Source organism: Myotis daubentonii, chromosome 15 (assembly GCF_963259705.1).
Source record: "Myotis daubentonii chromosome 15, mMyoDau2.1, whole genome shotgun sequence".
NCBI lineage: Eukaryota > Metazoa > Chordata > Mammalia > Chiroptera > Vespertilionidae > Myotis > Myotis daubentonii.
This window is the reverse complement of record NC_081854.1, coordinates 25290940-25318116: the sequence shown is the minus strand read 5'-3', so window position 1 is coordinate 25318116 and position 27177 is coordinate 25290940. Positions and strand designations below refer to the sequence as shown.

General features: G+C 42.4%; 1 protein-coding gene across 2 annotated transcripts in view; it reads right to left on the bottom strand.

Moving 5' to 3' along the window:
- ZNF567 (zinc finger protein 567) overlaps nt 1-27177 on the bottom strand; it is a 60342-nt gene that overhangs the window by 26328 nt on the left and 6837 nt on the right. The gene's annotated exons all lie outside the window — the stretch shown is intronic.

Here is a 27177-nt window from a genome sequence, read left to right as displayed (position 1 = left end):
CTGCCATTATGGAAACAGAATGTAGGGAGGAAGGAAGAGAATGTAAGAGCAATGAAGTGTGGACGTGGGCCAGCATCATGGTGAAAACCTCCGAGGTACCTGCCTCAACTAGACAGCGGGAGGTGGTGGCAACTAGAAAAGGCTGCAGCCCAATTTTTTGAAATGGCCCAATGGGAGACAATAAGACCTAGGTGACATATGAGGAAACAGGTGATCCCATAGTACTCAGCCAATGAGGAACCAGAGGAGGGACTGAATAAATGGGCTGTTTGCTGTCCCAGGTATGCCTGTACAACCGGTCAGACACCCACTCTAGAGAATGTATTGAAAGTCTCGTTTTTGCCATACTTCTGTCTCTGAGTCTGTTATTTGAATTCGGACAGGTGAGCATTTTTCACATTGTCTACGAGTCTTGAACACCAATCAGAAAGAATATATGTACCCCTGTGTTCATAGAAGAGTTATTTACAATAGCGAAGATCTGGAAAGAGCCAAGTTCCCTATCAGTAGATGAATTGATAAAAACACTGTGGTACAGGGGGCCAAGATGGCTGCAGGGTAAAAGGAATCTCTGACTGCTTGTTCCCAACACTGATGGACATGTGGCTGAATTTCAGGGAAACAGGTATGAAAAACCATTTCAGGTGAAGCTGGTATGAAATATTGTGAACAGAGAATGCAGAGAAAAGACACAGATGTGAAGAAGGTGATTCAACTCGCACAGGTGGGCGGGTGGGAAAATGGAGAGATATTATGGCAGCGGAGACCCTGCCCACCTGGTAATGCTGGGTCTCAGCACCACACGGATTCCTAATTCAGAAAAACAGAGAAGAGAAGGGGAATCGGTGTTGCCCTGGGTGGAGGGAAGCAGTGGAGATTCAGTACTCTTTGGAAGCTCAAACCACAACATCCAGGCAAGAGCATTCTCTCTGTTGTAGCTTTAAGGATAATCCATTTGACCTGGAACTGAGGTAGGGGACATGCTGCAAAGCTCCACCCCGCAGAGCTTGGCTGCAAGGTACACTCGGCAGTGACTCTGAGGGCCACCGTCCCCTCACAGAATATTGGGTATAGAGCCAGAGGAGGGCTGATCTGTGTGCCTAGGGGGAAAAAAGTGATTAGCCTTCCCTAATTCGCTTCCACCTCAAGTGCACGGACAGTGCCCTGCCCACAACCTGGGAATTTGGTAAATCTGTGATTTGAGTCAAAGGAAACAGTGCAGGGCTAGAAATCTGCACTGGTAGGGCTTAGTCTGACAGTACAAGGGACAGGGACATTTCACCAGTTGGATAGCAGGTGGAGGCTCTGCCCAAGGGCTGCCAGCACTGCAGAAAGATTAAAGTGCCAAGAAGGGCTGATTTTATTTGTTTGTTTGTTTTTATCCTCTCCTACTTTGAGTGGCGGCAAGGGAGTGCCAGGGAACCAGGTGGAGCTGAGATGTTGCAACAGTGTCTGCCCAGTGGGTTTCTGTCTGGGAAACAGAGGGGTGTGTGCTGGGCCCTTCAGCAGCATTATAGGGAAGGAGATCCAAGCTCCCCTGCGAGTACAGCCAGCCCAGCCCTGTGAAAGAGGAAGTGCCCACCTTCCCCCCTACAGATTACAAGCACTACCTCCAACATGAATCTGTTTAAACCACTTGGGCCAGGTCCCGATAGCCCCACAGAGCAAAGATCCATGGGGGAAGGGAGAACAACTTAGAGCAGAGGCATTCAAGGAGCAAGACACAGGCAGATCTAGTCTCTGGGCATCAGAGGACCCATCCACAGGACTGCTGGGGCTCTGCCCTGACAAGTGTCAGACTGGTGGCTGAAAACCAGGCAGAGATAGTGACTCACATTGATTTAATCAGAGGCCCTACCAGGAGGCCTGTGACAGACACACCAAGGGGCCAGTTTTGGACCATAGTAGAGAAACATCCAGCAAACTCCACAAATAGCAGATCCAAAGAATGAATACAGTAGCCAAAACTGGTTTGGCTCAGTGGATAGAGCGTCGGCCTGAGGACTGAGAGGTCCCGGGTTCGATTCCGGTCAAGGGCATGTACCTGGGTTGCAGGCACATCCCAGTAGATGTGCAGGAGGCAGCTGATCGATGTTTCTCTCTCATCGATGTTTCTAACTCTCTATCTCTCTCCCTTCTTCTCTGTAAAAAATCAATAAAATATATTTTAAAAAAAGAATGAATGCAGTAAACACAGTAGGCACTGAAATCTGGGAAGCTGAACTCCACTTTTTTTCTTTTTCTTTATTATTATTTTGTATATAATCTTCTCTGTATTTTTTATTTTAGTTTTCACTTTGTTTTTGCTTCTCTTTCTCTCTCTCTCATATCCTTTATTTCTTTTTCCTTTTGTCTATGTAGTTTTTTCTCTTTCATTTTTTCCTGTTTTTCTCTTCCTATTTCCTGTATTCTTTTATTCACTATTATTACCTTTAATTATTATCAGTCCATATACATATGTATATTTCTCTTCCTCTCTTGTATTCTTTTCCCCCCCTTTCTTTTTCTTCACCTTCTTTCCTTTCACATTCACTTCCTTCATTTCCTTCTTTATGCTCTCTAATCCTTTTGGTCTCTTGTATTATAGTATTCTCCCCCCCCCCCCACTTCTCTTTTCTTTTTTTTAAATTATTATTTTTAATTAAAACTTTATTGTTCAGATTATTACATTTGTTCCTCTTTTTCCCCCCCATAACTCCCCTCCTCCCAGTTTCCACTCCACCCTCCGCCCTCACTCCCCACCCACTGTCCTCATCCATAGGTGCACAATTTTTGTCCAGTCTCTTTCCGCATCTCCCACACCCCTTTTCCCCCCGCCCCAAGAATAGTCAGTCCATTCCCTTTCTATGTCCCTGATTCTATTATAATCACCAGTTCATTCTGTACATCAGATTATTTATTCACTTGATTCTTAGATTCACTTGTTGATAGATGCATATTTGTTGTTCATAATTTGTATCTTTACCTTTTTCTTCTTCTTCCTCTTCTTAAAGGATACCTTTCAGCATTTCATATAATACTGGTTTGGTGCTGATGAACTCCTTTAGCTTTTTCTTATCCGTGAAGCTCTTTATCTGACCTTCAATTCTGAATGATAGCTTTGCTGGATAAAGTAATCTTGGTTGTAGGTTCTTGCTATTCATCACTTTGAATATTTCTTGCCATTCCCTTCTGGCCTGCAAAGTTTCTGTTGAGAAATCAGCTGACAGTCGTATGGGTATTCCCTTGTAGGTAACTGAGTTTCTTTCTCTTGCTGATTTTAAGATTCTCTCTTTGTCTTTTGCTCTTGGCATTTTAATGATGATGTGTCTTGGTGTGGTCCTCTTTGGATTCCTTTTGTTTGGGGTTCTCTACGCTTCCTGGACTTGTAAGTCTATTTCTTTCAACAGGTAGGGGAAGTTTTCTGTCATTATTTCTTCAAATAGGTTTTCAATATCTTGCTCTCTCTCATCTTCTGGCACCTCTATAATTCGGATGTTGGTACGCTTGAAGCTGTCCCAGAGGCTCCTTACACTATCTTTGAATTTTCGGATTCTTTTTTCATTTTGCTTTTCTGGTTGGGTGTTTTTTGCTTCTTCGCATTTCAAATCTTTGACTTGATTCTTGCGCTCCTCTGGTCTGCTGTTGGGAGTCTGTATAATATTCTTTATTTCAGTCAGTGTATGCTTAATTTCTAGTTGGTTCTTTATCACAACATCGAGGGTCTCATTAGATTTCTTGTAGATCTCATTAAGTTTATCGGCAGTTTCTAGAAAATTATTGAAAGACCTTAAAAGTGTGGTTTTGAGCTCTAGATCCTCCAATTCTGACATTTCTGTCCTGTTTCTTTGTCTCCGCATTTTTTATGCTTTCTTGGTGCACCCCCTTGTGGTCTTTGCGCGCAGTCTTGTTGTAGTTAAGCCTTGATTATTGTCAATAATACTGGGGGGGATTTGACCTCCAGGCCAACTGGCTGTGAGAATCAGCTGTGTCTGCAGTGGGAGAACTTCTGTCCTCTAGGGAGGGGCTAATCTAACCTTTGCCTGAGGCTATCTGGCAAATGCCTCTGTGCAGGGCTTGGGCGGGGCGGGTCCCAGGGGATCTACAGGGCGGGTGGAGAAAGTAGTTATGGCTGCTCTCAGTGCCGTCCCTAGGGGCTCTGCCTCTCATAGAGTCCCAGCAACCGCTGCAAACCTCGGAAAGAAAGCTGCCTTCGAGTTCCAACCGAAGCCAGACAGTCCCGCTTCTCCTGTTTGAGTCTGGGTCCCTAGAGACTCGTCTGGATCTGGAGCTCAGAGTTTGAGACTCCCTCCTGATTGAAACAGACAACCGCGCCCTCCGCTGCCAGCCTGCTCCGCATGCACTCCGCACCTTAGTATTTTACTTCAGCTCTGCGCCTCCTCTGAGTCTCGGTATGCTTTTCTCTTTCTTCCTAATTGTAGAACTTCCACTCAGCCAGCCTTCCTGTGGTTCTGGATGATGTCCGTTCTGTCTTTTAGTTGTATTTTTGAAGTGGTTGTTCGAGGCAGCAAACTCTGGCGTTAACCTATGCCACCATCTTGGTTTCTCCTTCTCTTTTCTTATTCCTTCTTGGAGAGGTTGTTTTTGTTCTTGTTATCAGTTTTTATGGATATTTATTGAGAGAGTGGAAGGGGGTGTGCGGGCTGACGTTCTAACCACTAAGCAATGTCGGCCAAGGCTGTATGTGTGTTCTTTTCCGTTTGTTCTGTCAACACCTGTATATCAGCTGCCATGACATGATTGGGATTGAGCCTCAGTCAGCCAGCCAGCCCACCGATGAAAGGGACAACAGAAATCAAGAACCAATTACAATTGGAGGGCCCACATAACCCACAGAAGGGATATTTCTAGAGCACCCAGCTCAGAAGATCAAGGAGACTATACCACAAGACACCCACTACAGAAGGCCACACCAACAGTAGTGGAAGTCATAGCTAACCTGCTTAATATATATAATGAAAGCATGAAGAGGCAGCCAAAAGGGGGAGACAGAGAAATAGGCCCCTTATAAAAGAACAAGAGATTCTCCAGAAGAAGAGTTAAATGAAATGGAGATAAGCAATTTATCAGATATAAAATTAACATTAATGGTTATAAGGATGCTCAACACCATGAAAGAAGACATAGAAACTATGAAAAACAACCAGTCGAAAATGAAGAATGACATAGCAGAAATAAAGAATACACTGGAAGGATTAAACAGTAGAGTAGAGGAAGCTGAAAATCAAATCAGTGAATTAAAAGACAGTGTACAGAAAATCACTCAATCAGAGAACCAAAGAGAAAATAATAATTATAAAACAGGAGCACAGTGTAAGGGAACTTTAGGATAATATGAAACATAACAAAATCTGCATCATAGGAGGACCAGAATGATAAGAAAGTGAACAAGGGATAGAGAACATATTTGAAGAAATAATGGCAGAAAACATCCCTAACATAGCAAAGGAAAAAGTCACACAAGTTCAGGAAGCACAGAGAGTCCCAAACAAGATAAACTCAAAGAGGCCCACACCATGACATATCATAATTAAATGCAAAAATAAAAAACACAGAGAGAATATTAAAGGCAGCAAAAGAAAAGCAATTTGTTAGCTACAAAGGAGAACCGATAAGGCTGTGAGCTGATTTCTCAACAGAAACACTATAGGTCAGAAGGGATTGGCATGAAGTACTCAAAATAATGAAAAGCAAGTATTTGAAACCAAGACTACTCTATCTAGCAAGGCTATCATTCAACATGGATGGTGAAATAAAGAGCTTCCCAGACCAAAAAAAGGACTAAAGGAGCTTAGTATCATCAAACCAGCACTGTAAGAAATGTTAAAGGGCACTAACCGGTTTGGCTCAGCGGGTAGAGCGTCAGCCTGCGGACTCAACGGTCCCAGGTTCGATTCTGGTCAAGGGCATGTACCTTGGTTGCGGGCACATCCCCAGTAGTGGGGGTGCAAGAGGCAGCTGATCGATGTTTCTCTCTCATCGATGTTTCTGTCTCTCTATCCCTCTCCCCTCCTCTCTGTAAAAAATCAATAAAATATATTTTTAAAAAAAGAAATGTTAAAGGGACTGCTGGAAGAAGCAGAAATATATAGAGCAGTGGTTCTCAACCTTCTGGCCCTTTAAATACAATTCCTCATGTTGTGACAACCATAAAATTATTTTTGTTGCTACTTCATAACTGTAATGTTGCTACTGTTATGAATCGTAATGTAAATATCTGATATGCAGGATGGTTTTAGGCAACCCCTGTGAAAGGGTCGTTCGACTGCCAAAGGGGTCGTGACCCACAGGTTGAGAACCATTGATATATAGTGAGGAACATAGGCATAAAGAATAAAAATGGTGCCCAGCCGGCATGGCTCAGTGGTTGAGTGTCGACCTATGAACCAGGAGGTCACTGGTTCAATTCTCAGAGCACATGTGTGGGTTGCAGGCTCAATCCCCAGTAGGGGATATGCAGGAGGCAGCCAGTCAATGATTCTCTTTCATCATTGATGTTTGTCTCTCTCTCACTCTCCCTTCCTCTCTGAAATCAATAAAAATAAAAATATTTTTAAAAGTATAAAAATGGCAATAAATAAGTACCTATCAATAATAACCTTAAATGTAAATGGATTAAATGCTCCATGCAAAAGACATAGAGTAGCTGAATGGATAAAAAAACATGACCCACATATATGCTTGTCTTTAAGAGACCCTCCTCAGAACAAAAGACTAACTCCGATTAAAAGTGAAAGGTTAGACTAAAGATGGCGGCTGGCAGGATGGAGGTGAGGGAGAGGATGTGAGTGAGTGAGAGGGTGAAGGGAGAGTGTGTGTATGTGTGTGGTATGTGTGTGAGTGAGGGATAGTTAAATCCGACAGGAGTATCAGGGGCCAGCAGACCAGACTCTCCTGGGCAGAGAGGGGCTGCTACCGCTGCGGGCACTCCCCGGACTGCGGGACTCAGGCACGGAGTCCATGCCATCTTGAAGGGGAGAGCGCCCATCTGGAAACTCATCAACACCATTATCCAGACAGGCCTTGGACACTGCATGCGAACCAGCAGCCACTCCAGCCAAAATCTTGCTGCCCCGCCCACAGACTCGCAGACCCTGGGATCTCCACCTCCAAAGGAGGACCGTGCCTGCAGCGGTAGGTGCAGCCTCCCCCTCCCCAGTGGCGGACCTTCGGGCACCACAGTTGCGTGTTTCCAGCATGCAAGCCTCTGGGGCCCACCACCCCACAGGCAGCCCCTGGGAGCTACTACAGGCGCCCGCTGAGTGCAATGTTGTGCAAACGGGGGTGCACTGCTCCATAGGAGAAATTCTGAATTCACTCTCCTGAACAACTACCAATAGACACTGTCACACAATTTCAATGCCAGGGCCCATTAGGGTGCGTCAGAGCTCTGCGTGCAAGCCGCACGCCAGAATCGCACTGCCAAAGTTGCCGTTTCCAGCAGGCAGGCATCTGAAGCCCACCACCCCACAGGCAGCCCCTGGGAGCCTCTGCGAGCCCCCCACTCGGTGCGATATTGTACAGACTGTGGCACACTGCCCTATAGGAGAAATTCTGAATTCACTCTCCTAAGTAACGGCCAATAGACACTGTTGAACAATTTCAATGCCAGTGCCCGTTAGGGTGCGTCAGAGCTCTGCACGCATGCTGCAATCACACCGCCAGAGTCGCGTTTTCTAGCAGGCAGGCACCTAGATCCCACCACCCCACAGGCAGATCTGGGGAGCCACTGTGAGCCTCGCTGAGTGCAATATTGTGCAAACGGGGGTGCACTGCCCCACAGTAAAAATTCTGAATTCACTCTCCTGAATAACGGCCAATAGACACTGCTGCACAATTTCAATGCCAGGGCCCCTTAGGGTACCTCGGAGCTCCACTCCGCAAATCCACCACAGGTACCCCTGTGAGCTGCCACTGGGAGCATGTGTATCCATCCACAAACACAGTAGCAAAGACTGAGTCTTCCCACTCTATTGCTGCAGAACTCTGGACACTATAGTCGTGCTTTTCCAGTGCTAAGGCCTCCTGAGTCCACTGTGCCACAGGTGTGTTCTTATCCTAACAAGGGTGCATTGCCCCAACAATAGAAATTCTGAATACTCTCATCCTGGATACCTGCCCACAGACGCCTCAATCACTTGGCTTCAACAGGGCCCTTCAGAGTGCGCCAGGATGCCGCACTGGCTAGCACACCGCGGGTGCCCCTGTGAGCTACCACTGGGAGCGTGGGTAGCCAACCACAGGCCCAGTGGCAAAAACTGAGTCTTCCCACCCTACAGCTACAGAACTCGGGACACCACAGTTGTGCCTTTCTAGTGTGCAGGCCTCCTGAGCCCTACCACCCTGACAGGCAGCTTCTGGGTACCTCCGTGAGCCCCTGCTGGGCACGTGCGATTTTAGCCAAGGATGCAAGGCAGCAAAAATTGGAACATACCTCTCCCCAGCTGCTGACATCTGGACACCACGGTTGAACCTTTCCAGCTCGCAGGCCTACAGCAAGAAAACCCAAATAGCTCAAGTAGGGAGCTACACTAGGTTACCAAGTTCAGGAGACCTGAGAGATCACACCAGCAGCACCTTCCTCAAAAGAACCAGGGCAGCAAAACAGTAGGATCTAGGACACAGAAACAATTAAAATGTTAGAGAAAAAAATGGGGAGACAAAAAAGCAACCCCCAAAGGAAAGAAAAAGAGGAATCACCAGAGAGGGAGTTAAATGAAACCGAGGCAAATAACTTCTCAGAGACAGAATTCAGAGTAATGGTTATAAGAATGCTCAAACAGCTGGATGACAAATACAAGCAACTCAATGACAAATACACACAACTCAATGAGAATTATAAGGAGCTGAATGAGAATGTCACCAATATGAAAAGGACCCAAGAGGAAATGAAAAATGACCTAGCTGCAATAAAGAACAAAATGGAAGGCATGAATAATAGACTAGAAGAGGCTGAGGACCACATCAGCGAGCTAGAAGACAGGGTAGGAAAAAACACACAAACACAGCAGCAACTAGAAAGAAAAATTTAAAAACAAGGGAAGATCCGAAGGGAGCTTTGGGACAACACAAAATGAAACAACATCCGCATAATAGGGGTACCAGAAGGAGAGGAAGAGAAGCAAGGAATAGAAAACCTGTTCGGAGAAATAATGACAGAAAACTTCCCCGATATTGGCAAGAAAAAAACTATGCAAATCCAAGAAGCACAGAGAGTCCCAAACAAGATGAACCCAAAAAGACCACCAACACCTAGACACATCATAATTAAATTGGCAAACATCGACGACAAAGTACGAATCTTAAAAGCTGCTAGAAAGAGAAAGAAAGTTACATACAAGGGATCTCCCATTAGAATATTGATGGATTTCTCAACAGAAACACACCAGGCTACAAGGGAATGGAATGAAATATACAAAGTGATGCAAACCAAGGGACTGAATCCCAGAAATCTATACCCAGCAAGGCCATCATTCAAAATTGAAGGTGGAATCAGGAGCTTCACAGACAAAAAAGGACTAAGAGAGTTTATTACCACCAAGCCAGCAATGCAAGAAATGCTAAAGGGACTGCTGTAAAGAGAAAAAACAGAAAGGCAAGAAAAAACACAAATATTAAGAATAAAAATGACGACAAACAAGTACTTATCAATAATAACATTAAATGTAATTGGATTAAATACCCCAATTAAAAGACATAGGGTAGCTGAATGGATAAGAAAACACCACCCATATATCTGCTGTCTACAAGAGACCCACCTGAGAACAAAGGACTCACACAGACTGATAGTGAAGGGATGGAAAAAAATTTTTCAGGCAAATGGAAATGAGAAAAAAGCTGGGGTTGCAATACTTATATCTGACAAAATAGACCTTAAAGTAAAGACCATAACAAGAGATAAGGAAAGCCACTACATAATACTAAAGGGAGCAATCCAACAAGAAGATATAACTCCGGTAAATATATATGCACCCATTACAGGAGCACCCAAATACATAAAACAACTTCTGGAAGATATCAAGGGAGAGATCGATAGCAAAAAAGTCATAGTAGGGGACTTTAATACCCCACTGACATCACTAGATAAATCCTCTAAACAAAAAATCAGCAAGTAAACATCAATCCTAAATGACTCACTAGATCAGATGGACTTAATTGACATTCTCAGAATATTTCACCCCAAAGCAACAGAATATATATTCTTCTACAGTGCACACGGGACATTTTCAAAGATAGACCACATATTAGGTCATAGGCAAAGTATCTTCAAATTCAAGAGGATAGAAATCATAACAAGCATCTCCTCAGATCACAGTGGCATAAAACTAGAAATCAAGTACAATAAAAACAATGGAAGAGAGAAACTAAGATTGCGGCATAGATAAACACCGGGAAATTGCCGCCTCCCACAACAATTGAAAAATACCGCAAAGGACAGAGCGGACATCATCCAGAACAACAGGAAGGCTGGCTGAGTGTAAATTCTACAACTAGAAGGAAAGAAAAGCACACTGAGAACCAGAGGAGCTGCGGAGGGGAAGTGCAGAGGTACGGCGGCTCACGCGGAAAGGGGGTGGCACCTGAGGACGCGGCTGTCTTTTTGAATCACAAGCTCCCGACTGCTCTGAACTCCAGTTCCGGGAAGTCTCTGGGGACCCAGGACTCATACGGGAAGCTGGACTGTCGGGCAGCGGGCGAACTTGAGGGCGGCTTTCCCTCAGAGGTGCTTGCAGCAATTATCGGGTCACTGAGACGTGCGACTCCTTAGGGCTGGGCGGAGAATCAGCCATAGCTGCTTGCTCTGCCCTTTGATTCCCTGAGACCCCGCCCCACCCAGGCTGCGGCAGAGGCTTTTGCATGTGAATGTACCTAACTGCAGCCGAGCCAGGCAGACCTGGAACTTCCAAGAGAATGTCCAAGGCCCCGCAGCGGCTTGCACTGCTTCACAGCTGAGCCTCTTCGTGGATCCTGTTGTGTGGCCTCAGGCAGAGGCTGAATTAGCACCTCCTTAGATCCAGGAGCCACTGTACCCAGTGGTCAGAGGGGGACCATCCAGATTGCAACTCCTTAGATTCATAAAGGACACACTCAGGGAGCAGACTCAGTGAGCCCCAAAGCCCCACTGAAGCAAGTCTTGCCCCAGAAGGGTGTCTTCAGCACGGAAGTTCTCCCACTTCAGACACAGCTGATTCTCACAGCCAATTGGCCTGGAGGTCAATTCCTCCCAGTGATCCTACAACAACCAAGGCACCAAGAGTGCACCAAGAGTGTCCACCTCAGGTAACTGGGGAGGCTGAGCCACTGGGCCCTACAGGACACCTGGCGCGCAGGGCCACTCTATCAACACAGGGAAGCAGCCAAAATGCGGAGACAAAGAAACAGGTCACAAATGGCAGAAATGGAGGAAAGCAAACGACTGGATATAGAGTTCAAGGCCACGTTTATAAGGTTTTTCAAGAATTTTATGGAAATCGCCGATAAATTTAATGAATCCCTCAATAAGTATAGTGAGACCATGGAGGACATGAAACAGGACCAACTAGAAATTAAGCATACACTGACTGAAATAAAGAATAATTTACAGAGATCCAACAGCAGACAAGAGGATCCCAAGAATCAAATCAAAGATTTGAAATACAAAGAAACAAAAAATACCCAACAGAAAAAGAAAAAAGAAAAGAGATTCCAAAAATATGAAGATAGTGTAAGGAACCCCTGGGACAACTTCAAGCGTACCAACATCAGAATTATAGGGGTACCAGAAGGAGAGAGAGAGCAAGATATTGAAAACCTTTTTGAAGAAATAATGACAGAAAACTTCACCTACCTGGTGAAAGAAATGGACTTACAAGTCCAGGAAGCGCAGAGAACCCCAAACAAAAGGAATCCAAAGAGGACCACACCAAGACACATCATAATTAAAATGTCAAGAGCAAAAGATAAAGAGAGAATCTTAAAAGCATCAAGAGAAAGACAGTCAGTTACCTACAAGGAAGTACCCATACGACTGTCAGCTGATTTCTCAACAGAAACCATGCAGGCCAGAAGAGAGTGGCAAGAAATATTCAAAGTGATGAATAGCAAGAACCTGCAACCAAGATTACTTTATCCAGCAAAGCTATCATTCAGAATAGAAGGTCAGATAAAGAGCTTCACGGATAAGAAAAAGCTAAAGGAGTTCATCACCACCAAACCAGCATTATATGAAATGCTGAGAGGTATTCTTTAAGAAGAGGAAGAAGAAAAAGGAACTCTTACCATTTGCCACAGCATGGATGGAACTGGAGAGTGGATAAATACCACAGGATCTCACTCATTTGTGGAATATAATGAACAACATAAACTGATGAACAAGGGCTGATCCAGAACCGGAGAGGCATTGATTGGACTGTCGGGCCTTGGAGGGAAGGTAGGGGAGGGTAGGGGTAAGGGGGAAAGATCAACCAAAGGACTTATATGCAAGCATATAGGCCTAACCAATGGACACGGACAACGGGGGGGGGGGGTGAGGGCATGAGCGGGGGGGGGGTAGAGGTTAACGTGGGGACAAGGACACATATGTAATAACTTAATCAATAAAAAATATATTTAAAAAAAACAATGGAAAAAATCAAACACTTGGAGGCTAAATAGCATGCTATTAAACAATGATTGGGTTACCAAAGAGATCAAAGAAGAAATAAAAAGCATCCTGGAAACAAATGACAATGAAAACCCAACAATCCAAAATCTATGGGACACAATGAAAGCAGTCCTGAGAGGGAAGATCATAGCTCTACAAGCCTACCTTAAAAAACAAGAAAAAATGGTAATAAATTACCTGATGCTGAAACTTAAAGAATTAGAAAGAGAGCAACAAGAAAAGCCCACAGTATCCAGAAGGAAGGAGATAATAAAGATCAGAGCAGAAATAAACGACATAGAGACCAAAAAAAAATAAAATACAAAAGATCAATGAAACCAAGAGCTGGTTCTTTGAAAAGATAAACAAGATTGATGGACCTTTAGCCAGGCTCACCAAGAAACAAAGAGGACCCAAATAAACAAAACCAGAAATGAAAGAGGTGAAGTAACAACTGATCCCGCTGATATACAAAGGATTGTAAAAAAAATACTACGAACACCTCTACTCCACCAAACTGGACAACCTGAATGAAATGGACACATTCCTAGAAAAATACAAGCTTCCAAAACTCAACCAGGAAGAATAAAAAAACCTGAATAGGCCTATAACTACTGATGAAATTGAAACAGTAATCAAAATGCCTCTAGCAAACAAAAGCCCTGGACCAGATGATAGCTTCACAGGGGAGTTTTACCGAACATTCAAAGAAGAACTAAAACCAATCCTTCTCAGACTATTCCAAAAAATTCAAGAGTAAAGCACACTTCCAAGCTCTTTCTATGAAGCCAGCATTACCCTAATCCCAAAACCAGATAAAGACACCAGAAAGAAAGAGAATTACAGGCCAATATCCCAGATGAACATAGATGCTAAAATCCTCAACAAAATTCTAGCAAACCGGATCCAGCATTACATTAGAAAGATCATACACCATGACCAAGTGGGATTTATTCCAGCGATGCAACGCTGGTACAATATCCGCAAATCAATAAACGTGATACACCATATAAACAAATTGAGAGACAAAAATCACATAATCATGTCAATTGATGCAGAAAAGGGAATTTGACAAAGTTCAACACCCTTTTCTGATAAAAATGCTCAGCAAAGTGGGAATAGAAGGGTCATATCTCAACATAATAAAAGCCTTATATGAAAAACCTACAGCCAACATCATACTCAATAGGGAAAAACTAAAACCATTTCCCTTAAGAACAGGAACAATACAGGGATGTCCGCTTTCACCACTCCTATTCAACATAGTACTGGAAGTGCTAGCCAATGCAATCAGACAAGAAGAAGAAATAAAAGGTATCCAAATTGGTAAAGAAGAAGTAAAATTGTCCCTATTCACAGATGACATAATACTGTACATAGAAAACCCTAAAGACTCCATCAAAAAATTATTAGGATTAATAAATGAATTTGGCAATGTAGCAGGATACAGAATTAATGCCAAGAAATCAATGGCCTTTTTATACACCAACAATGAACTTACAGAAAGAGAGATTAAAAAACAATCCTTTTTACCATTGCACACACAAAAAATTAAGATACCTAGGAATAAACTTAACTAAGGAGGTAAAAGACCTATATGCTGAAAACTATAGGATGTTGAAAAAAGAGATAGAGGAAGACATAAACAGATGGAAGAACATACCATGATCATAGATTGGTAGAATCAACATCATTAAAATGTCCATACTACCAAAAGCAATCTATAAATCCAATGCACTCCCCATTAAAATACCAATGGCATATTTCACAGACCTAGAACGAACTCTCCAAAAATTCATCTGGAATGAGAAAAGACCCCGAATAGCTGCAGCAATCCTGAGAAAGAAGAACGAAGTAGGAGGGATCTCAATACCAGATATCAAGCTGTATTACAGAGCCCATGTTCTCAAAACTGCCTGGTACTGGCACAAGAACAGACATATAGATCAATGTAATAGAATAGAAAACCCCGAAATCGACCCGAACCAATATGCTCAATTAATATTTGACAAAGGAGGCAAGAACATACAATGGAGTCAAGACAGTCTCTTTAATAAATGGTGTTGGGAAAATTGGACAGATACATGCAAAAAAAAATGAAACTAGACCACCAACTTACACCATATACAAAAATAAACTCAAAATGGATAAAGGACTTAAATGTACGACGGGAAACCATAAAAATACTAGAGGAATCCAAAGGCAACAAAATCTCAGACATATGCTGAAGCAGTTTCTTCACTGATACAGCTCCTAGGGCATTGGAAACTAAAGAGAAAATAAACAAATGGGACTACATCAAAATAAAAAGCTTCTGCACTGCAAAAGAAACCATCAACAAAACAACAAGAACGCCCATTGCATGGGAGAACATATTTGCCAATGTTATCACTGATAAGGGTTTAATCTCCAACATTTATAGGGAACTCTTACAAATTAACAAAAGGAAGATAAACAATCCAATAAAAAAATGGGCAAAGGACCTAAATAGACACTTTTCAAAAGAGGACATTCAGAAAGCCAAGAGACATATGAAAACATGCTCAAAGTCACTAATTACATGAGAGATGCAAATCAAAATGACAATGCAGTATCATCTCATACCTGTGAGAATGGCTATCATCAACAAATCAACAAACAACAAGTGCTAGAGAGGATGCGGAGAAAAAGGAACCCTCCTGCACTGCTGGTGGGAATGCAGACTGGTGCAGCCACTGTGGAAGACAGTATGGAGTTTCCTCAAAAAACTAAAAATGGAACTCCCATTTGACCCAGTAATCCCACTTCTAGGAATGTATCCCAAGAAGCCAGAAACACCAATCAGAAAGGATATATGCATCCCTATGTTCACAGCAGCACAATTTACCATAGCTAAGATTTGGAAACAGCCTAAGTGCCCATCAGTAGATGAATGGATTAAAAAACTGTGGTACATCTACATAATGGAATACTACGCTGCTGTAAAAAAGAAGGAATTCCTACCATTTGCCACAGCATGGATGGAACTGGAGAGCATTATGCTAAGTGAAATAAGCCAGTCAGAGAAGGATAAATACTACATGATCTCACTCATTTGTGGAATATAATGAACAACATAAACTGATGAACAAGGACAGATCCAGAGACAGAGAGGCATTGATTGGACTGTCGGGTCTTGGAGGGAAGGTAGGGGAGGGTGGGGGTAAGGGGGAGAGATCAACTAAAAGACTTATATGCAAGAATATAGGCCTAACCAATGGACACGGACAACAGGGGGGTGAGGACATGAGCAGGGGGATAGGGGGTAAAGTGGGGATAAGGATACATATGTAATATTTTAATCAATAAAAATAATTAACAGTAAAAAAAAAGTGAAGGGTTAGAAAGATATATTCCATGCAAATGTAAACTAAAAAAAGGCTGGGGTACCAATACTTATATGTCCCAAAATAGACTTCACAAGAAAGGCCATAATAAGAAACAAAAGAGATCGTTACATAATACTAAAGGGAGAGATCAAATAAAAGAATATAATCCTGATAAACATAAATGCACCTCATAGTGGAGCAACTAAGTGTCAAAAAAAAAACAACACTCTTGGAGGACTTTGAAAGAGACATTGATAGCTACACAGTCATACTAGGGGACTTTAACACTCCACTAATAGGACAGATATGCCAGACAAAATATTAAGAAGGAAACAGCATCCCTAAATGGCACACTAGATCAGATGGATTCAACTGATATTCACATAACATTTCATCAAAAAGTAGCAGAATATACATTCTTCTCCATTGCACATGGAACATTGCCAAGGATAGATCACATCTTAGGACACAGAATAAGTCTTAACAAATTAAAAAAGATTGAAATCATATCAAGCATCTTCTCAGATCACAATGGCATGAAAGAAGAAATCAAATCATAATAAAAAAACCTCAAAAACATTCAAACACACGGAGGCTAAATCGTATGCTATTAGACAATGAATGGGTTACCAATGAAATCAAGGAACATATCAAAAACTTCTTAGAAACAAATGGAAATAAACACACAACCACACAAAACCTATGGGACACAGCAAAAGCTGTCTTGAGAGGAAAGTTCATAATGGCATTACAGGCCTACCTCAAGAAGTAAGAAAAATCTCAAATAATCTGACCCAACACCTCAAAGAACTAGAAAAGGAACAAGAAAAGCCCAGAGTAAGTAGAACAAAGGAAATAATAAATATCAGAGAGAAATAAATGACATAGATTCTAAAAAAAGATAATGAAAAGATCAACAAAACTGAGAATTGGTTCTTTAAAGACATAAACAAGATTGTGAACTTTTAGCCAAACTCAATACAAACTGAATTGCCCTGACAGATAACATATTGATTGCTCGATCTCTTGGTAAATATGGCATCATGTGCATGGAGGATGTGATTCATGAGATCTATACGATTGGAAAACACTTCAAAGAATCAAACAACATCCTGTGGCCCTTCAAATTACCTTATCCATTAGTTAGAATGGAGGAAAAGACCACCCATTTTGTAGAAGGTGGAGATACTGGTAACAGGGAAGACCAGATCAATAAGGTCATTAGAAGGATGAATTAAGGTATCTACCATGGTTATTTTGTAATCTAGTCAGTTAATTAACAGTGAATACTTTAAAATTGAAAACAAAAAAAGAGTTAATGATAGCTCTTTTGCTCAAGCCTATCATGCTGACAGGATTGGGAATGTGTTGTGGTCTTCATACTGCCAACAAGCTCCAGAGCCACCAATGAGATCAGAAGGGCATGATAAACAGTACAAGAAAGCCCATTTGGGCTCAGCCCTAAAACCCAACCATTTTGGAGGTGCTTCCCATGTAAAGGGAATTGTGCTAGAAAAAGTAGGGGTTAAAACCAAACAGCCGAAATCTGACATTAGGAGTATGTCAGGGTCTAGCTGACCAAGAATGGAAAAAAAAAAAAATCACAGCCTTGTACCCAATGATGGTTGTTTGAATTTTTATTGAGGAAAATGATGAAGTTTGGGTTGCTAAATCTGGTCACAAAGGTTTATAAAATAGATAATGTTGCCCAGATGGTGTGGCTCAGTGGTTGAGCATTGACCTATGAACTAGGAGGTCATGGTTCAATTCTCAGTCAGGGAACATGTCCAGGTTGAGGGCTCAATCCCTAGTAGGGTGTGTGCAGGAGGCAGCCAACTGATGAATCTCATCATTGATGTTTCTGTCTCTCTCTCCCTCTCATTCCTCTCTCTGAAATAAGTAAAAAAACATATAAAAAATAGAAAATGTCTCTTTTGGCCTTATACTAGTACAAAGGCAAAAAGAAAAGACCAAGATCCTAAGATTTGATGTTGGAAACATCAAATTAATAAGTTTTCATTTGCGCAAAAATAAAGTTAATGAGAGTATTATACTAGATCTTAAAAGAAAACAGAGTACTTTCTAATTTATTTTATGAAGTGACTGTTACACTGTTACCAAAACCAGAAAAAGACATTAAAAGAATATTACAGAGCAGTTTCCCTGATAAATTCTGATAAAAATTTAAAAATTGATCGATGATGACTCCCTCAAAACAACAAAAACAAAAAAATAATAAATTTAAAAATATACTAGCAAATTGAATAAAGTGACATATAAAAAGCATTACACATTATGACCAAGTGGTGCTTATTGGAAATACAAGGTTGATAGAACATCTGAAAACCAATAACAGTCATTATAATATCAGAATAAAGTAGGAAAACTATATGATTATTTTAAATGAAGAAAACTATTAGATAAAATTTTAAATTTACATATATTTGCTGTCACCAATTCTATTAACACTGTAGATATTACATAATTAGAAAAAAATGAGGCATACAGACTGGAAAGGGAGAAGACAAACTATTTACAGATAACATGATTAGATATGTAGAAAGGACTAAGGAATCTACAATGAAGGGTATTAGAAATAATAAGTGAATTTAGCAAGTCATAGGATACTAATATCAAAATATATAAATCAACTGTTTTTATACACTAACAATAATTGAAAATGAAATTAATGAATAAGATTAACAAAATATCTGTAAGACCTATACACCAAAAACTACAAAAATCTACTGAGAGAAACTTTACAAGACCATGGAAATACACCAGGTCCTTGGATTATAAGATGTATGACTGTTAATATTCCAATGATCTCCAACCAATCCATAAAGTCTTCTAAAACACAATTACAGACAAAGTAGGTTGTTTTATAGAGATCAATAAGTTGAGTCTAAAATTTTATGGAAATGTAAAACCCCTAACATATCTAAAACAAGTTTAAAAAGAATAGAGATGGAAAATTCACATTACCTGATTTCAGGACTTAATATGGTAGTATTACACTAGTAAAAGAATCCTATATAATAAAGAGGTGATATGCAAATTGACCCTCACTCCATCACACTGTCACAAGATGGCTGCACCCACAGCAGAGGCAGGGTTCCCGTAACACAAGATGGTTGCGCCCACAGTGGAGGCGGGGTTCCCGTAATGAGCTGTAATGAGTGATCAGCAGGGACCTGAGGCTGCATGGCGCCAGGCCGGGGTGGGGGACCTGAGGCTGCACCCCCCACCAGATGGGGCTTGACAGGGGACCTCAGACCACGCCCCTGCCTGGCAAGGTTTGACAGGGGGAACCTCAGGCCATGCCCCCTGCCTGGTGGCGATTGACGGGAGACATCAGGCCACACCCCCGGCCCCGGCCTGGGGGACCTCAGGCTGTGCCCCTCACCCCGGTGCTGGGCCAGGGGATCTCAGGCCACAACCCCACCCTGGCATAGGGCTGGGGGACCTCAGGCTGTGGGCCCCCCCCCCCCCCCGCCCAGTGGGGCTTGATGGTGGTGGGGCCGGATGGGTCTGGATCTTGCCCAATGGGGGTGGGACTGGACGGGTCTGGGTCTCACTTGATTTTGAGGTGCACGTGGGTGGGCAGGGACTTGACTCTGGGTTCCAAGGTGTGCCCCAGTCTCTGACAGGAAGATTTTCATATACATTTTACTAATTTTCTTTCATCTCTGACACTTCTATTATAGAGAAAGGGCAAATAGTATTAAAATATTTCCTCTAATTAATTCCCTTTTAATGTGCATGAATTTTGTGCACTGGGCCCCTAGTAACTATATAAATCAACCCAGCCAACATGGCTCTGTTGGAGGTCACAGCTCGATTCCCGGTTTCGGCATATTCCCAGATTGTGGGCTCGATCCACAGTGTGGGGTGTGTGGGAGGCAGCCGATCAATGATTCTCTCTCATCATTGATGTTTTTCACTCTCTCTCTCCTTCTCCCTTTTTCTCTGAAATTTATTTTAAAAATATTTTTAAAAAAAGGAACTTCAATTCCACCTTACAAGCATACAAAAGAATTAAGTTGAAATAGATTATACAGTTAAAAGGAAAATCTAAAAGCATGAATCATAAAAGTAAAAAACCTGATAAACTGGGTTTCGTTAAAATTGAAAACTTCAGCTCTGAAAGATACCACTAAGAAAATAAAAAATCAAGTCATAGACTAAGAAAAGATATCCAGAGTCCTTTTATTTGACAAAAGACTTGTATAAAGAACTCTCACAACAGAAGAATAAGAAAACAACCAATCCACTCAAAAGTTGGCAAAAGTTCTGAACTCAGATTATATAAATGACAAACAGAAAAATGAAAAATGCTCACCATTTTCATCATATCAGGGAAATGAAAATTAAAACAATAATAAAATACCATTACACATTTACAAGGATGACTAATAAAATTATGAAGTGGCCATACCATGTGTTGGTGAGGCTATGAAGCTACTCTAAATCTCATACATCACTGGTGGGAATGTGAAGTGGCACAACTTTGCATAACCATTTGGCAGTTTCTTATACAGATAAACATACATTTGTCATACAACCCACTGATTCCAAAACTACGTATTTACCCAAAAGAAATGGAAATATAGTCGATGCAAAGATTATCTCTGCAAATGTTCATAGAAGTGTCATTCATTATAGTCAAAAAGTGGGAAAAAATGTCTACCAAAAAGTGAATGGATAAACAAATTGTGGTATATTATTCATTCATATACTGGAATTCAGCAATACAAGGAATATTCTCATATACACAACAAATGAATGAGTTTGAAAAACATTATGTTGAGTTAAATAGGCTAATCCCTCAAAAAGCACATAATCTATTATTCCAATGATACGAAATTAGAGAAGAGGCAAAACTAATTTATGGCAGAAGCAGATATAGGATTCTTGAAGCCTTGGGGTGGCAGTGGAGCAACTGGATGTATTGAGGCATAAGGGAACAGTTTGGAGTAAAGGAAATGTTGTAATCTTGAGTGTTGTAGTGATTATACTGATCTATATACTTTTCAAAGTTCATGAACTCTACACTTAAAATGGTGATTTTCATTGTATGTAAATTATACCTCAATAAAGTTGAATAAGAAAATAAGGGTTGGTTTCCAGCTCTGCTCGGAGAAGCACAAAATTAGCTCTTATTTGACTGTTATTGTAGATAAACTATAAACTCCAAGTTAAAAAATGAAAAACTTTAACACCCTATCAACATCAATAAATAGATCTTCCAGGCAGACTAACAACAAGTTGCCTTAAATGACACATTAGACCAGGTATATTTAATTGATATTTAAATATTTCACCCCAAAGCAGCAGAATATACATTATTTTATTTTATTTTTTAATATATTTTTTATTGATTTTTTACAGAGAGGAAGGGAGAGGGATAGAGAGTTAGAAACATCAATGAGAGAGAAACATCAATCTGCTGCCTCCTGCACACTCCCTACCGGGGATGTGCCCGCAATCAGGGTACATGCCCTTGATCGGAATCAAACCTGGGACCCTTCAGCCTGAAGGCCGACGCTCTACCCATTGAGCCAAACCGGTTATGGCAATATATACATTATTTTTAAGTGCACTTGGAACATACTAGGCCACAAAACAAGATTTAATAAATTTAAGAAGACTGAAATCATATAAAGCATCTTTTATGATGACAATGGTATGAAACTAGAAATCAATTTTAAGAAAAAAAAACACCACAAAAAGCACACAAACACATGAAGGTTAAATAACATGCTACTAAGCAACAAATGAATCAACAATGAGATCCTGGAAGAAATTAAAAGATACCTTGAGACAAGTGAAAATGAAAACACAAAAACCCCAAATCTCTGGGACACAGCAAAAGCAATTCTAAGAGGGAAATTAATAGCAAGACAGGCCTACCTCAAGAAACATCTCAAGTAAATAATCTAACCTTACACCTAAAAGAACTAGAAAAAAACAATAACAAATAAGGCCCAAAATGAGTAGAAAGAAGGAAATAATAAAGATCAGAATGGAAATAAACAAAATATGTAGTTAAAAAAACACACACAAAACAATACAAAGATCAAGGAAACCAAGAGCTGGTTCTTTGAAAAGATCCACAAGACTAATAAACCTTTAACTAGACTCATCAAAACAAAAAGAAGAGGACCCCAATACATAAAATCAGAAATGAAAGAGAAGTGACAGCTTAAAACACAGAAATACAAAGGACTATAAGAAAATCCTAGCCAACATAATTATATGCCAACAAACTGGACAATCTGGAACATATGAATAAGCTCCTAGAAACATACAATCCTATAAGACTGAAGAAAAAGAAAATCTGAACAGACTGAATATGACCAACAAAATCAAATCAGCAATAAAAAAAAGTCACAACAAACAAAAGCCCTGGATTCGATGGCTTCACAGGTAAATTTTACCATACATTCAAAGAAGAATTAACACCTATGGTTCCCAAGGTAATCCAAAAAATTCAAGAGGAGAAAAGGCTCCCAAGCTCATTTTATGAGGCTAGCATCACCCTGATTCCAAAACCAGATAAAGACATTACAAAAAAAGAAAGTTATAGGCCAATATACTGATGAACATAGATGCAAAAATCTTCAACAAAATATTAGCAATACATTAAGAAGATCATACAGTGTGATCAAGTGGGATTTATTCCAGGGATGCAAGGATGGTTCAAAATCTGCAAATCAATCAACGTGATTATAACCACATAAACAAACTCAGTTAACATAATAAGCCACATAACCCAAAATCATATTTAATATGAATAGATGCAGAAAAAGCATTAGACAAAATCCAGCATCATTTCTGGATAAAAACTCTCAGCAAAGGGGGAATAGAGGGAATGTAGCTCAACATAATAAATGCCACATATGACAAATTCACAGCTAACATTATTCTCAACAGGGAAAAGCTAAAAGTATTTTCTTTAAGATCAAGAACAAGACAGGAATGTCCAGTTTACCACTGTTATTCAACATAATATTAGAAAGCATAGCTACAGCAATTGGGCCAGAAAAAAATAAATAAAAGGCATCCAAATTAGAAAGAAAGAAAGACATAAAAGTCATTATTTGCCAATAAGATGCTATAGAGAGAGGATCCTAAGGATTCCACTATAAAACTACTAGAACTGATAAATGAATTCAGTAAGGTAGCAGGATACAAAATTAATATTCAGAAATCAATTGAATTTTTATATGCCAATAATAAACTATCAGGAAGAGAAATGAAAAAAACAATTCCATTTACAATTGCATCAAAACATAAATGACCTAGCAATAAATTTAGCCAAGGAGATAAAAGACCTGTATTCAGAAAATCATAAGACATTGAAGAAAGAAACTGAAGATACGCATAAATGGAAGCATCTATTGTGCTCATGGATAAGAGAAAGTAACATGGGTAAAATGTCCATATTATCGAAAGCAATCTATAGATTCAGTGCAAAGACTATGAAAATACCAGTGCATTTTTTAAAGAACTAGAACAAATTCATATGGAACCAAAAATGACACCTCTGTAATCTTAAGAAAGAAGAACAAAGTTGGACGTATCAGGCTATCTGATATAAACTATACTACAAGGCTATAGTAATCAAAATGGCATGGTACTGGCATAAAACCAGACACATAGATCAATGGAAAGAACAGAAAGCTCAGAAATAAACCCATACCTATATGGTCGGTTCAGCTATGACAAAGAAGTCTAGAATATACAATGGGGTAATAAAGACAGTCTTTTTAATAACCAGTTTTGGGAAATTGGACAGATACCTGCAAAAAAAACCCCGAAATACCACCTTCTTACATCATATCAAGAATGAACTCAAGCCAAAACCGGTTTGACTCAGTGGATAGAGCGTTGGCCTGTGGACTGAAAGGTCCCAGGTTCAATTCCGGTCAAGGGCATGTACCTGGGTTGCGGGCACATCCCCGGTGGGAGATGTGCAGGAGGCGGCTGATCAATGTTTCTCTCTCATCGATGTTTCTAACTCTCTATCTCTCTCCCTTCCTCTCTGTAACAAATCAATAAAATATATTTTAAAAAAATAAATAAAAGATATTTCTTATTAAAAAAAAAAAGAATGAACTCAAATTGTATAATTGTCTAAGCATTTTGCTGTACACCTAAAACTAATCTATACTAATAAAAGGGTAATATGCTAATTAGACTGGGAGATCTTACGGATGACCTTCCGGACCTCCTTCTGGACAAAGCCGTGGCTGGGATGGCCCATCGCAGAGCCCCAGCTGGATGGGCAGGGAAGGTAGGTCCTCCCTGTGGGCAGATATTGATTTCCGGGTGGGCAGGGACTCCGTGTGGGCGGGGATTAATGGTGGAGGCCAGGCCAGGTGGGAAGTGCCTACCTCTGCTCTGCCACTGATCACAGAGCCCAGGTCTGGTGGGCAGGGCTTCCCTGTGGGCGGGGATTAATGGTGGAGCACAGGCTGGATGGGAAACGCCTGCCTCTGCTCTGCCATTGATCACAGAGCCCAGACCTTGTTGGCAGGCCTCGCTGTGGACAGGGATTAATGGCGGAGCCCAGGCCTGGTGGGCAGGCCTCCCTGTGGGCGGGAATCAATGGTGAGCTCAGGCCTGGTGGGAAACGCCTGCCTCTGCTCTGCCATTGATCCCAGAGCCCCAGCAGGATGGGCAGGGCCTCGGTGTGGTTGGGGATTAATGGCAGAGTGCAGGTCGGGTGGAAAAAACCTGTCTCTGCTCTGCCTTTGATCCCAGAGCCCCAGGTGGCCAGGGCCTCCCTCTGCACAGCACTGATCACAGAGCCCTGGCAGGGTGGGCAGGCAGGCAGGTGGGGGGTACAGTTGGAGGCGAGCAGGTGGGCAGGGTGGGGGCATTTGGGGGTGAGCAAGCCAGCAGTGCGGGACAATTGGGGGTGATCAGGCCAGTGAGGGGGGGCAGTTGGGGGTGAGCTGGCTGGTGGGGGTGGGAAGGGGAAGTTGGGGGCGAGCAGGCTGGCAGGCAGAGTGGTTAGGGGCGATCAGGCAGGCAGGCAGGTGAGCGGTTAGGAGCCAGCGGTCCCAGATTGCGAGAGGGATGTCCGACTGCCGGTTTAGGCCCGATCACAGAGGGATCCCATAGGCAGTCGGACATCCTCCAAGGGGTCCCAGATTGGAGAGGGTGCAGGCTGGGCTCAGGGACATCCCCCCCCCCCCATGCATGAATTTTGTGCACTAGGCCACTAGTTTATATATTAAAACCTTAATATGCAAATAGACCGAACGGCGGAACAACTGAACAACCGATTGCTATGACGTGTGCTGGCCACCAGGGGGCGCGTGTGGAGCATGGCAGGCATTGGCAGTAGGTGGCAGAGCATGGAACATGGCTGGCATCAGCTGTGGCGGGATGGTTGAGGTGAGCAGGGGCGCCAGACCAAGGTGGGGCACTGGTTGCTGTCATCGGGGTGAGCCTCAGGTAGTTACTGAAAATTCTTTGCTCCCACGTGCTGCGTTCCTGCCTGGCACTCACACCTGCTGCTGGTGCTGGCCCTTCTCACACCCACTGCCGGCACTGGAGCCATTGCTTGCACCTGCTGCCGGCACCTGGCGCCAGCCTGATCGCTCGGCTGTCAGCGGATGCGAGCAGCAGGTGCTGGCCCCAATCATCCCTGAGGGCTTCTCCACCTCTGCCTGCTCCTGAGGGGCAATCAGGACAGCAGCTGATGCTCGCACCTGCTGATGGGGCTGGCCCCGCTCACACCCACTGCTGGCACTGGCCCCAATTGCTCTGTGCTGCTAGCGGGTGCAAGCAGGGCTGGTGCCGTCAGGGCGTGGGAGCAGCAGCAGCAGGAGTGGGGACCAGGGACCAGGGCTGTGGCAGGAGGGGCCAGGCAGGGGCATGGAGGATGGGCCAAGACCCGCCCCTGTGCCCACCGCAGCCTCATGGCCCACCGTTCCTTTCATGGTGCACGAATTCGTGCACTGGGCCCCTAGTATAAAATAATATTGAACATCAACTACAATTAATAAAATTAAATTTTAAAAAAAGTTCTGGATATAGTGGTGCTGGCTATACATCAATGTGAATGTACTTAATGGCACTGAATTATACATTTACAATGGTTAAAATGGTAAATGTTATGGTATGTATATTTTATCACAATTTAAAAAAAAAGTTAAACAGAAAAGTGTAAGAAACACAAAGATTTGTGAGTACTGGAATGAGAGCTTAAAAGACTGGAGAAGGAGCAAAGGTGTTAAATGGGAAGACAAGTGACTGCTATGAAAGAGGCACCCAAATAAAGATACATCAGTGGTAATCCTATCTACACTAATAAAAGAGAAACATGGTAATTGGCGTACGACCGCTACCCTTCCCATTGGCTAATCAGGGTGATATGCAAATTAACTGTCAGCCAAGATGGTGGCCGGCAGCCAGGCAGCTTGAAACTAACATGAGGCTTGCTTGCTTCAGTGACGGGGGACTCCAACGTTCCCCGCCAGCCGCTGCAGGCCTCTGAGCCTGCAGTTTCAAACACTGTAACAAATATAGACGGTAAACAAAACCCCAGAAACCAGCTTTCAGCCAGCTGGGATCTCAGAGCTGGAGTTGAAACAGTGTTTTGATTATAGAACCCAAACAAACCAGATACCTGCTTTCAGGAGAGGAGGCCTAAAAGCTGGAGCCTCAGAGCTAAAGCTGGCCCAGAATAAAAAAAAAAAAGAAAAAAAGGAGCAGTTGGGGAGCTTCAGTCCCAGCCTGAAAACAGCCCTCAGCCCCTCACCCAGACTGGCCAGGCACCCCAGTGGGGACCCCCACCCTGAAAGGTGTGTGACCAGCTGCAAACAGCCATCATCCCCTCAGCCAGACTGGCCAGGCACCCCACTGGGGTCCCCCACCCTGATCCAGGACACCCTTCAGGGCAAACCAGCTGGCCCCCACCTGTGTACCAGGCCTCTATTCTATATAGTAAAAGGGTAATATGCCTCCCAGCACTGGGATCAGCAGAGCTGAGAGGCCTCCCGGCCCCGATCGTGCACTGGTGGGGTCCCTTGGCCTGGTCTGTGACCTCTCACAATCCGGGACCCCTTGGGGGATGTCAGAGAGCTGGTTTAGGCCTGATCCCACAGGCCAGGCCGAGGGACCCCACTGGTGCACAAATTCGTCCACTGGGCCTCTAGTGAAGGAATAAGATTCAACACTAAATGGTTCTGC